This window comes from Apium graveolens, chromosome 2 (assembly GCF_009905375.1).
Source record: "Apium graveolens cultivar Ventura chromosome 2, ASM990537v1, whole genome shotgun sequence".
Lineage (NCBI taxonomy): Eukaryota > Viridiplantae > Streptophyta > Magnoliopsida > Apiales > Apiaceae > Apium > Apium graveolens.
The window spans coordinates 173,347,042-173,360,224 of NC_133648.1; the positions used below are offsets into that span (position 1 = coordinate 173,347,042).

A 13,183-nucleotide genomic window follows, 5' to 3' on the forward strand; every position below is an offset into this window, starting at 1 on the left:
ATAACTATCTGGACTCAGAGGAGTTTACCCAGTCCATGAGGGTAAGGGACGACTCAGTCTTTCCTGGGTTTTTTAGGACTGGTTGGGACACGACCCTTGGGACCGTGAACGAGGCTTGTCCGGATATTAACCCGACGGACTATGTCTGCCCTGATGATGAGGCTTTACTGCAGAGGTTTCGTACCCGAGTAGTTATCTTGGATCGTATCCCTCAGGACCCGCTTCTTCCTCCTCCCGAGTCGTCTTCCAGGCCTACTGAGGATGACTACTCTTCCTCCTCCGATACGACAGAGACTTCGAGCGAGAGCGGAGGAGATGATGATATGGATGCCGAGGGCACTTCTGCTCCTTAGAGCTTTTCCAGCCCTGCGCAGCTTATTTTATGTTATCTTTGAGATTTTGTTTATCAGACTTTGTATTATTTATTCGAACTACTTTTATTTATCGAGCTTTATGCTTTAATCTTATGCACTTAGTTTACTTGCCATGCCATAGAGACTAAAACACATTTTGAAATCTTTCTGAATTTTAAAAATTGTTGGGATTCATCCCTTACACAGGTCTTAATAAACCTTAAAACAAAACTAAAATATGTAAATCTTAAGCAAGCAAACCTTCAAGGTGCTTTTCAACCTACTTGTCATCTTGACAAGTGAGAATCATTCTCAATCGTTTCACTCATAGTAAATCCTTAGGTTTTGTGCATGCCAAGTTCTCGGGACTTCAAAACCATCCATAGTTTCAAGCTTGTAGGTTCCTCTACCTTGAACACTCTTGACCTTGTATGGCCCTTCCCAATTCAGGGAAAGCTTCCCTTTTTTCCCTACACCAGAAGCCTCCACCTTCCTCAAGACTAAGTCACCCTGTTTGAAGAACCTTTCTTTAACCCTTAGGTTGTAGTAGAACGAAGACTTTTTCTGATATTCCACTATCTTCGCATGTGCCTCATCTCACACTTCATCAATTAGATCCAGAGCTAACCTCAGCCCTTCCTTATTTTCCTCAGCATTGAAAGCTTGAATCCTGGGGGAGGAATGTGATATCTCCAAAGGAACAACTGCTTCTGCCCCATATGCTAACATGAAGGGAGTTGCTACAGTCGTGACTCTACAAGTAGTCCTATAGGCCCATAGTATTGGGAGTATTTCATCCACCCAGTTATTCCTCGACTTCTCGATCATCTTCTTTAGTCCATCCAGGATTATTTGATTCGCCACTTCTGCTTGCCCATTAGCTTGCGGGTGAGCCATAGAGGTGAATCGTAATTCAATTTCATTCTCCTCACAATACTTCTTGAATTCCTCATTGTTGAACTGTGTTCCATTGTCAGTGACCAGGATGCGAGGAATTCCATACCGGCACATGATATTTTCCTACAGGAATTATGCAACCTGCTTAGTTGTGATTTTGGCCAAAGGCTTGGCTTCAATCCACTTAGTAAAATAATCAATGGCTATAATCATGAAGTTCCTTTGTGCCCGTGGCCATGGGGAAAGGCCCAAGTATATCCATTCCCCACATAGCAAAGGGGATGGGTGAGTTGATGGAGGTTAGTATCTCGGGGGGCTGTCTAATGACAGGTGCATGCTTCTGACAGCGGTCACACTTCTTCACATATTCTTTGGCATCAGCCATCATTTCTGGCCAATAGAAACCTAAACAGGTTATCTTATGAGCTAGTGTTCTGCCCCCCAAGTGTTGCCCACAGATACATTCATGTACTTCTTCAAGAGCCAAGCGTGCCTCATCGGGCCTGAGACACCTTAAGTAAGGAACCACATAAGATCTTTTATATAAAATCCCATCTATCATAAAGTATCTTATTGCTCGAACAGCCAACTTCCGTGCTTCAGTAGCATAATTTGGTAACCAACCGGTTTGAATATGGGTCTTAATGGGATCTATCCACGACGTCCCCAGAACTATAGGAGCTACAAGCTTAACATCAATACTCCGTGTCTTCAGAATGCGGAAGTATACACTTCCTGAACTTTCCTCTATCTCGGATGAAGCAAACTTTGATAAGGTATCTGCCTTAGCATTTTTCTCCCTTGGAATGTGCTCAACATGGCATTCATCGAATTGGGTCATTACAACCCTTACTAGGCGGACATATTTAGCCATTTTATCATCCCTTGCCTCAAACTCTCCCTTCACCTGGAATATAACCAACTTCGATTCTCCACAGACCTTTAAGTTCTTGACTCTCAATATCCCTGATAGGCCGAGGCCAGCTGTCAGAGCTTCATATTCTGCCTCATTGTTTGTGGTCGGGAAGTCTAACTTCATGGAATACTCAATGAAGAACCTATTAGGGATTTGTAAAACCAAAACTACTCCACTTGAATTTGTTTTTGATGCTCCATCAAAATAGAGAACCCAATATTCTTTGTCCTTATCAACTTCCTTGTCTTGAGGTATGGTATCCTCAACTCCCTTGTCTTGAGGTATGGTATCCTCGTGCCCCCCGACTTCTTGGTTGGGTATGGTACATTCCACCACGAAGTCAGCCAATGTTTGGGCTTTTATTGCTGTTCGTGGCTTATACTTGATATCGAATTCTCCTAGCTCTATTTCCCACTTGATTAACCTCCCACTAGCCTTGGGACTATGAATGATATTTTTCAGGGGTTAATTTGTTATCACCTCAATCTTGTGAGCCTAGAAGTAAGGACACAACTTTCTCGAAGCCATTACCAAGGCTAAAGCAAACTTCTCAATAGTTGAATAATTCAACTCAGCTCCATGCAGAATTTTACTGACATAGTACACGGGTTTCTGGATTTTTAGTTCCTCCTTAACCAATACAACGCTCAAGGCACTCTCTGAAATGGCCAATTATAAGTATAAAACTTCATACGAAGCAGGCTTGGCCATTAACGGGGCCTGAGCCATATATTTCTTTAATTCCTCGAATGCCTTCTGGCTTTCTTCACTCCATACAAAATCCTTAACCTTCTTTAAAGACTTGAAGAATGACAAACACTTGTCTCCAGACTTTGAGATGAATCGTCCCAATGCAGCAACCCTTCTAGTGAGCTTTTGAACATCTTTGATAGTTTTTGGGGGCTCCATGTCCAGGATTGCCTTTATTTTATCGGGATTGGCCTCGATTCCTCTCTTGGAGACCATCAATCCCAAAAACTTTCCAGATCCTACTCCGAAAGCACACTTTGTAGGATTTAACATCATCTTGTGGTACCTTAGGACCTCGAAAGTTTCCCTCAAATGGGTTATATGGCCAGTCTTCACTAGACTCTTGACTAACATGTCATCAACATAAACTTTCATGGTCTTACCAATAAGATCCTTAAAAATTTTATTTACCAGCCTTTGATAGGTGGCTCTTGCATTCTTGAGACCAAATGCCATAACAAGATAATAATAAACACCAAAGTCAGTGATGAATGACACCTTTGGGATGTCGTCCTTGTGCATCTTGATCTAATTGTATCCACTCAATCCATCCATGAAGCTCAGCATCTCATGTCCAGCAGTGGCATCTATCAAAGTATCTATCCTTGGCAGCGGGAAACAGTCCTTAGGGCATGCGTCATTCAGATCAGCGAAGTCCACAGACATCCTCCATTTTCCATTGGCCTTCTTCACCATTACATGATTTGCTAACCATTCCAGAAATTGTATCTCCTCAATGAAACCAGCTTCTAAGAGCTTCTCCACTTCTTGTTTTATAGCTTCTTGCCTCTCTGGGGCAAAACTTCTTTTCTTTTGCTTCACCATCTTCTAACTCGGATCCACATTCAGCTTGTGAGTAATTAGTTCCGGGTCTATACCTGGCATATCAGCTGCCGACCATGCAAATATGTCACTATTTTCTTGTAAAAATTTCACCAACCTCCCTCTAAGGGGCTCCTTTAGTGTGGCTCCAACGAAAGTCACCTTCTCAGGATCCTCGGGAGCTAAAGGAATCGAAACCAAGTCTTCTACCGGTTTCCCTCTTTTCTCTTTATTCTCTCGAATATCCAGATCTTTAATAGGCAGAACTTGCCCCCCAACTCCATCTGCCCTCAATGAGGCCACATAACAACTTTTAACCATTTTTTGATCTCCCCTCTCTTCTGCAATCCCATTCCGGGTGGGAAACTTCATAACTGAATGGTAGGAAGAAGGGACTGCCTTAAATGCGTGTATCCCAGTTCTTTCCATGATAGCGTTGTAAGTTGAACTAGCCTTCACCACCACAAAGTCCAACATCTATGTTTCTTGCCTTGGTTCCTGGCCAATGGTGGTTGGTAACTTGATTACCCCTTCCATGAGGCACTCTACTCCCACAAATCCGTATATCGGCATGTCAGTTGGGGTCAATTGGGAGTCAGTATAACCCATCCTTAAAAAGGTGTCATGGAGCAAGATATCCACTGAAGCACCATTATCCACAAGGACCCTCTTTACCGGGCTGTTTCCTATTATAGGTATTATGACCAGCGGGTCGTCATGAGGAAACTTCACACCCTCTAGGTCAGAATTATCAAAAGCCATTGTTACTCCTGTCCTGGACCTCTTCGGGGCTTCTCCAACGATATGCATAAACTCTCTGGCATATGCTTTCCTGGAGTTCTTGGATAATCCAGCAGCGGTTGGTCCTCCAAAAATCGTGTTTATCACAGGTCCTCGGGGTCGTGGTCCTCCAAAGATTGTATTTATCACCGGTCCCCTAGGTTGGGGATTCCGCCCCTGATCGTCTTGGTCCCTCTTACGATCTTTGAAGTTCTTTCTTCCATTGTTATTCCTATCTCTTCCTTCCCCAGTGTACTTGTTCAATCTTCCTTTCTGAATGAGTAACTCTATTTCATCTTTCAGTTGCCTACACTAATCGGTGTCATGACCAACATCTTTGTGAAATCTACAATATTTGCTCATGTCTAGTTTGGATGGATCTGCCTTCAAGGGCTTAGGCCAACGAATATCTTGGTCTTTCTCAATTTCCATCAAGATCTAGCTTCTGGGAGCATTCAACATAGCGTATTCAGTGAATTTTTTTCCAGGTCCTCCCTTCTTAGGGGTTGAATGAGGGTTTTGCTCAGTTCTAGGATACTTATCCTTAGCGATATACTCCATATCATTTTTACGCTTCTTGCCTCCAGCGGGCTCGTTGCTCACTACGGTCTTTCTCATGCTCTTTTCCACCTTGATGTACTTCCCAACCCTATCTTGGAGCTGCAACATGCTCTCAGGGGGCGCTTGGCCAAGGACATCTTGAAAAACTCATCCCTAGTTCCCTATTGCATTGCTATCATGGCTACCTTGTCATCAAGGTTCAGGACTTTTAAAGCTTCCTTCATGAAATGATTCAGGTAGTCTCTCAGGGATTCTTCGCTCCCTGCACAATGCTCATGTGGGATGCTGAACTTTTCTCATGCACTCTCCCACTGATGAGCTGCTTAATAAAAGCCTGACTTAATTCTCTAAATGACCCGATAGAGTTCGGGGGCAGACGACTATACCATCTTTGAGCCATACCCGATAGGGTTTGAGGAAAGGCTCGACACTTAATAGAGTCGTTCACGGGCTGCAACAACAGTGCATTGGAGAATGTCCTGACATGATTAGTGGGATCTCCCGTGCCATCATAAGCCTTGATAGTGGGCATCTTGAACTTCCTTGAGATGTGGGCATTCAATATCTCTTCAGTGAATGGTGGAGTAGGATCATCAGGATCTCCAAGGGGAAGAATATTGCTTGGATCAGCTCTTGGGACTACAGCCCTTCTTCGTGTCGGACCATCCGGGTCTATGATTGGGGGGGGGGATTTCTCCCCCTAGGTGGTAATGGGGGCCTAGGAACCTGGTGCGCCTCCAAATGACGCTTCAACCTTTGAATCTCAACCTCATGGGCCTTGATTCTCTCCTGCACTTCTTGGAGATTCACCCATCGGGTGCTCTTAGGGCGTTGGCTACCATCAGCCATCGGTTCTTTTCCAGCACGTCTCCTTTTTGGGGCCACTTTATCATCCAAAGATTCAGAATCTCTCTCAGGGATAGGAGCCAAACCTTGTATATAGGGGGCGATCGCCCTCGTGCTTCACTCCGCCCAGCATGTCCACTTCCTCCAACCTCGGGGTAAAGGAGCATCCCATATGGGGGGTTAGTAGTCACAACAGTTGAATACTCATACCCAATGGGTCGAGAATTCACAAGTGCCCCTACGGCTGAGGATTCGTACCTTGAGTAGCCGAGGGAATCGTCCCTTGTGGCTGAGGTTCAGTTGCCCCTATCTGGGCTTCTCCTTAGGTGGCTGAATAAGTTGAATGAGGCGGTACCTCCACGGTTGACGAAATAACTTGGGTTGTCCCCGCTGGTGTTCCTCCCTCAAGGGCGCTAATTGTTCTCCGTGTTCTCGCCATGGTTGTTGTTGTGCTTTCCCACAGACGGCGCCAAATGTTATGGATTAAAAACTAGGGTATATGATTGTTGTATTTATTACTAAGGAACGTGAGCTTCGAGGCTCGATTTGACTGCTCTTGTGTTTCGTGACTCGATATGCCTTAACAAGATGCCTACGTACCTTGCTGATTGGCAAGGATCAAGTCAAAAAATATAGTTCTAATTTCTGGGGTGAGGCCCCTTATATAGATGTTGGGAGTCCGTAAATTGGACTTGGGTTAGGAGACTTGGTTGTCTAGCCTTAGAATTAGAATGGCCTTTGGAGTCCTTGGAAGTAGGAAGCTGATTCTTTATCCCATGAGGTTCCTCGGAGGCCAATCTACAAGGATTTATATCCCCAGTAGGACTTATCTTGATAGCTGTTTTTCTCCCTTATTAATTAATTATGAAATTAATTAATATTCAGGTTTTTGGGCCTTCTTTGTTGCATCAGGCCTGATCTGGTCCATCAGGCCTGATCTATGTGTTATTCATTTTGGTCTGAATGTCATACATCTTCTTATTGGGCTTTGTAGCCCAAATCATGTGTAATTAATGCAACATTAACTACGTAATCAAGATTTATTTATTCCCTATCAATTAGATTCTAAGGACAAAATCTTTTTAAGGGGGAAGGATATAACGACTCGCGTAATTTCATATTATTTAAAGACGCGGGTATGGAATTAATAATTAAATAAAATATGTGTATGGGTATTGTCAGCAGTGTATTGTGTGTTATTATTTTATGTGTGACTATGGATGTATAGGGATTATTTGTATAATTAAATATTGAGTGGTATTGTTCTGTTCCACTTTAAAAAATGGATTTAATTGCAGATTTATTTGCATAAATACTTGGATTGGCTCTAAAATTGTTTAAATGGATTTATAATTACAATAATTATTTTTGGGATTTTATAAAATTTAGAAATCAATATTTCACAAATTATTTAGTTTTGTATGATTTCCTGATTCCCTTTATTTGTAAAATCCGTATTTAATTCCAGAATTCTTTAAAAATTATTAAACTCATATTTATTTAAGTTTGGAATATTCCGAGAATTTTAAAATTATTTCAGAAATTTTTGGGATTCATTTCACCCGCGCGTTGATCCGTTTAATGGTTAAAAGCGGGTATAAATTACATTTCAGAAATTATTTTAAATTTACAAAATTTATGTTTTTATAAATTTCGGGATATTTGTAACATTTTAAGACTATTTTCGTGATTTTCTGAATTTGTTTTAAGTGCAGCTCGGTTCGTTAATTGTGAAATGCGTGTATCTTGTGTGATCCAAAAATAATTTAAAAATTATAAAAATTCTATTTTATTAGTTTTTACTTATTCCGGAAATTTTATTTGATTTTTTTAGTAAATTTTTGGATTATTTTGTTCGCACGATTATTCGTTAAATTACAGAAACAGGATAAAATAGGCTGTCCAAAATAAAGGAAAGGACACGTGTTTAGTCCTCAGCAATTTGGTTGATGTGTGTCAATTACCGAGTGGAGGAAAAAAAATAATAAAATACTAAAGCAGAAACAAGAAAACACACAGAAATCTCATCCCTGTTTATCTTCTTCCTCTCGTTTCTATCCATTACTCTCAACCTCTCCAATCTCTCATTCTCTAGCTCTCAATTGCTCTCTTTTATCGATATAACTCGGTCTCTCTCTCCTCCTCCCGCTTCCCCTGTTACCATTTTTTTCCCTTATGTCCGGCGCCGCCTACTTTTCCGGTTCTAGTTGGAAACTGAAAGTTGACGTTGGACTAAAGTTAACCTAGTGATAAGTCGACGAGCTCAACGAGGTTCCAAGCAAATGACTTGAGTGTTGAAGTCGAATCCGGGATAGTCTGATAGTAAGGCAATAAAGTCGAGCGTCCGAGTTGATCCAAAATCAGTCAGTGATAGTTATAAATTCTGCAAGGAAAGTCCCCCTGATCATTCTTTTATGGTTCAGTATATGTGAATAGCTAATGTTTTAATTTCCTAATGGAATAGAAACTTTTTAAGTTACGTATCCCCTGTAGTTATAAATCATTGTTTTAAATATGTTTTGGGGAAAAGTATCTTTGAAAGGTACCTATCTCGAGGAAAATGATTATGAACTTGTTTTTTATGTGTGTCGTTAAAACGAATGGTTTTGAAATGAGATAGGTACACATGTTTTGAAAACTGGATAAAACGGTCAGATATGGGATACATTGGGGCCAGGGGGCCTATTGAGGTGGCATAAGAGGCTAATTCGGTTGTGCGCACTATATAACCGATTAGTCCAGCAGGTCAGAGACCTAGCTAGTCTCTGAGTTCCGGAATAGGTAAATGGGATGGCAGTTGGAGCCTTCTGGTGTTGATAGCCTGATCAGCTGTTGTTGAGTGGCATTTATGATACTTTATAATGCTCTAATAAGCTTTGGATTGATACATTTGTACTCAAGTTGTTAAGTGTTTTAACGTGTTTTCTGGTGTTTTTGCATTTCAGGCATTATCTAGGTAATTAGGTGAATTAGCATTATTTTGGTGCTAATATAGTGTCTAGCTAGTGTTGGAATAAAAGCTCGCGAAGACCAGCTCGAATCTGCAAGAAAAATGGAAGAAGTTAATTTTGGCAGAAGGTCAGCGCGCCCGCGCCGAACTAGCACGCGGTCACGCCGTGTCGGGATAATACAATCCTGATTCTATTGCAATTCTGTTTTCTGGACTCCTGGGCTGATTGGACTTCTATATATTGATAACTTAAGATCGTTTTTTAATAAGGAGACTTACCAAAGCACAAGGAGAAGACGACAAGAGACCTATAGTACAATTTAACAAAGGCGAAGATGATCTAGTTTATTCTTGTGAATCTTTGTCTTGAGTTGTAATCTTGGATGTTCATTTCTAGTTTTTTTGAACCTATACTCTTGTTTGTACTTGGTTTTATTTATTCGTTATAAAGACTACGTTTTATATACCATGCTTTCATCGGAACCCACGTTGATGATGAGTCCAATTATGGGCTAATCGTTATCGTGAGGTTCTAGCGGATTTATTTATGGATTTCTTTAGTTAATTGTTTGATGCCTTAGTATGTGGTGATTGTATGATATCCTAGTAATGGTTGTGCGTATTCGTCTTATGAGTGTCTCGAACTTATAAGATAGTGTGTTAATTCTTAATGAAGCGAAAATGAATTTAAGGATTTAGAACCTCAATTAATTATCGTCTTAGCATTGAATAATAACCATACATTGTTGCTTAAGTGTGTGAATTAATTAGTTAACCAATACAGTCTCTGTGGGAATGAACTAGAAAAGATTTTATACTACTTGCGAACTCGTATACTTGCGTGTATTATTAACGCGTGTTTAGCGACTAACAAGTTTTTGGCGCCGCTGCCGGGGACTGCAGTGTTAATTGATAGTATATGTGTTTTCCATCAGTGGTCGTACAAGTTCATTGACTCGGACATTGTTACTTATCTGTTTCCTTGTCCTATTTCAGGTACTCTAGCGAGGGTATATGCATACGTGTTCCCAAACTCGTAAGAGAACACTGGATAAAGCCGAGGAAGAAGTTGTGGTAGTTCTTAAGGAAGTTTTTGAGGAAGAAAAGAAGGTAGAAGAAGAAGAGAAAGTCGAAGAACCGGTTGTAGTAGCGATGGGAGATCAAGCAGAAAATCTGAAGGCTTTGATAGACTATTCTCAGCCTAAGATTAATGACATTCAGTCAAGCATCATCAGACCGCCCATCAGGGCTAACACTTTTGAGATCAAGTCAAGAATAATTCAGATGATACAGAACTCAGTTCAGTTTGGGGGTTCTCCTACTGAAGACCCACATATGCACATCAGGGATTTCATCGAGATCTGCGACACTTTCAAATTCAATGATGTGACTGAAGATGCTATCAAGCTACGCATGTTCCCATTCTCTCTGAGGGACAAGGCTAAGTGCTGGTTACACTCTCTGCCAGCAGGATCTATCACCACTTGGGAGGATCTTGCGCAAAAGTTTCTCACTAAATTCTTCCCCATGGCGAAGACTGCTGCAATCAGGAATGTTCTTACCCAGTTTGCTCAGCAAACAGGGGAATCTCTATGTGAGGCTTGGGATCGTTATAAGGAGATGCTAAGGAAGTTCCCACACCATGGCATGTCTGATTGGATGATTATTAATTGCTTCTACAATGGATTTGGGTGCTACTTCTAGACCCATGCTTAATGTAGTATCAGGAGGAGCCTTGTCTAAGAGCTACGATGAAGCTTATAAACTTATTGAACTGATGGCTGCTAATGAGTACCGGAATCCTTCCCAGAGACTGATTCAGGGAAAAGTCGTAGAAATTCTGGAGTTGGACGCAGCTACTGCTATCGCTTCCCAACTTAAAGCTTTGACGATGAAGGTGGACACTTTGGCTAATTATGGAGTAAATCAAATCACAAGTGTCTGTGAGCTTTGTGCTGGTGCCCATGAGACTGATCAATGTGTAATTTCTAGATCAGCTCAGTTCGTGAGCAACTTCCAGCGATCACAGCACCCAGCGCCAGCCACCTATCATCCCAACAACCGCAATTAACCTAATTTCAGTTGGAGCAATGCTCAGAATGCGGTTCAACAACCTTATCAGTAGTACCCAGCTAAACAGTACAACCCCCCTAGTTTTTAGCAACCATAGTATGCACCTAGACAGCAACTCCGACTGCAACAAGCCAATAAAAAATCTGAATTAGAGGAGTTGAAGCTTATGTACAAGAGTCAAGTTGTTTCTATCAAGACCTTGGAAAATCAAATTGGGCAAATTGCCAATCCCTTGCTAAATCATCAGCCTGGTACCTTACCTAGTGACACTGAAGTGCCAGGAAAGAGGGAATGAATTTGGCAGGTAAAGGCAATCACTTTAAGGTCTGGAAAGGTTGCGAATCCTGAACAAACTCAAGAGGTGACTGAAGCAATTGGTGTTGAGACAGAAGTAGTGCAGTAGGACAAAGAAGTGGAACCAAGGAAGACTACTGTTGAGCACACTTCGCCTGAGGGTAATACAGGGGAGAAATATATCTATCCTCCACCGTCTTTTCCCAAGCGGCTGCAGAAGAAAAAGTTAGACAAACAATTTGAGAAGTTTCTGGAGGTGTTCAAGAAACTTCATATCAACATACCCTTTGCCCTTCATTGATCAGATGCTCGACAGGTTGGTCGGTCATGAGTACTATTGTCTTCTGGACGGATATTCGGGTTAGAATCAAATTTGTATCGCTCCAGAAGATCAGGAGAAAACTACCTTCACTTGTCCATTTGGTACTTTCACCTTCAGACGAGTTTCTTTTGGTCTACGTGGTGTGCCAGTCATATTTCAGAGATGTACAATGGCCATCTTTTCTGACATGATTGGCCAGAATATGGAGGTGTTCATGGATGACTTCTCAGTCTTTGGCGATTCTTTTGATGAATTTTTGCAAAATCTTGGACATGTTCTCAAGAGGTGTATTGAGACCAATCTGGTTCTCAATTGGGAGAAATGTCACTTTATGGTGCGTCAAGGCATTATTCTCGGGCACAAGGTTTCTAGTAAAGGTCTAGAGGTGGACAAGGCCAAGGTGGGGGTCATTGAGAATCTTCCTCCACCTATTTCTGTTAAGGGAATTCATAGTTTTCTTGGTCATGCGGGTTTCTACAGGCGTTTTATCAAAGACTTCTCAAAAATTTCAAAGCTTTTGTGTAGTCTGTTAGAGAAAGATGTTCCTTTCAAGTTTGATGACGAGTTCCTTACATCTTTTGAGACATTGAAAAAGAGTTTAATCATGGCACCGGTCATAACTGCACCTGATTGGAGTGAGTCTTTTGAGATGATGTACGATGCAAGTGATTATGCAGTCGGAGCAGTTCTTGGGCAAAGGAAGAACAACATATTTCATATGGTCAACTATGCTAGTAAGACCCTAAATGGTGCCCAACTGAATTATATTACTACGGAGAAAGAGTTTTTGGCTATTTCATATGATCTTATCTACTTGGTACTAAGGTGACAGTTTTCACTGATCACACCGCAATCCGATATCTCGTCTCAAAAAAGGGCTCGAAGCCTGGATTGATTAGATGGGTTCTTTTGCTCCAAGAATTTGAAATAGAGATCAAGGACAGAAAAGGAACTGAAAATCAAGTCGCTGATCATCTCTCGTGTTTAGAAAATCCTAATGCTACTTCATTGGATAAGACATTGATAAATGAGTCTTTTCCCGATGAGCAACTATTTGGAGTGCAAGAAGAAGAACCGTGGTTTGCAGACATTGTGAACTACCTTGTGAGTAATATCATGCCTCCCGACTTATTTTATGCTCAAAGGAAGAAGTTTCTACATGAGGTGAAATGGTATATGTGGGATGAGCCATTTCTCTTTTACCAAGGAGCTGACCAAATCATCAGGAGATGTATTCCTTACAGCGAAATGGGGGGGGGGGATCTTGCGAGATTGCCACTCAACGGCTTATAGAGGACATTATGGTGGAGAAAAGATAGCAGCTCGTGTTCTTCAAGCAGGTTTCTTTTGTTCGATGTTGTTTAAAGATGATCATCAGTTCATTTTAAAATGTGATCGATGTCAACGTATGGGTAATATGTCAAAGAGGGATGAAATGCCTCTTAATGTGCTTCTCGAGGTTGAGGTCTTCGATGTTTGGGGAATTGACTTTATGGGGCCATTTGTCTCAGCTTATAACAACTAGTATATCTTGCTAGCGGTTGATTACATGTCGAAATGGGTTGAAGTTAAGGCGTTACCAACGAACTATGCGAAAGTGGTGCTTAATTTTCTTCACA

General features: G+C 41.4%; 1 non-coding gene across 1 annotated transcript; it reads right to left on the reverse strand.

Annotated features, from left to right (window-relative positions):
- Positions 1-10,417: 10,417 nt before the first annotated feature.
- Positions 10,418-10,524, reverse strand: LOC141710346 (small nucleolar RNA R71). The gene has a single exon (XR_012570872.1). It is a non-coding gene; the product is annotated as a small nucleolar RNA R71 (small nucleolar RNA).
- Positions 10,525-13,183: the final 2,659 nt, after the last annotated feature.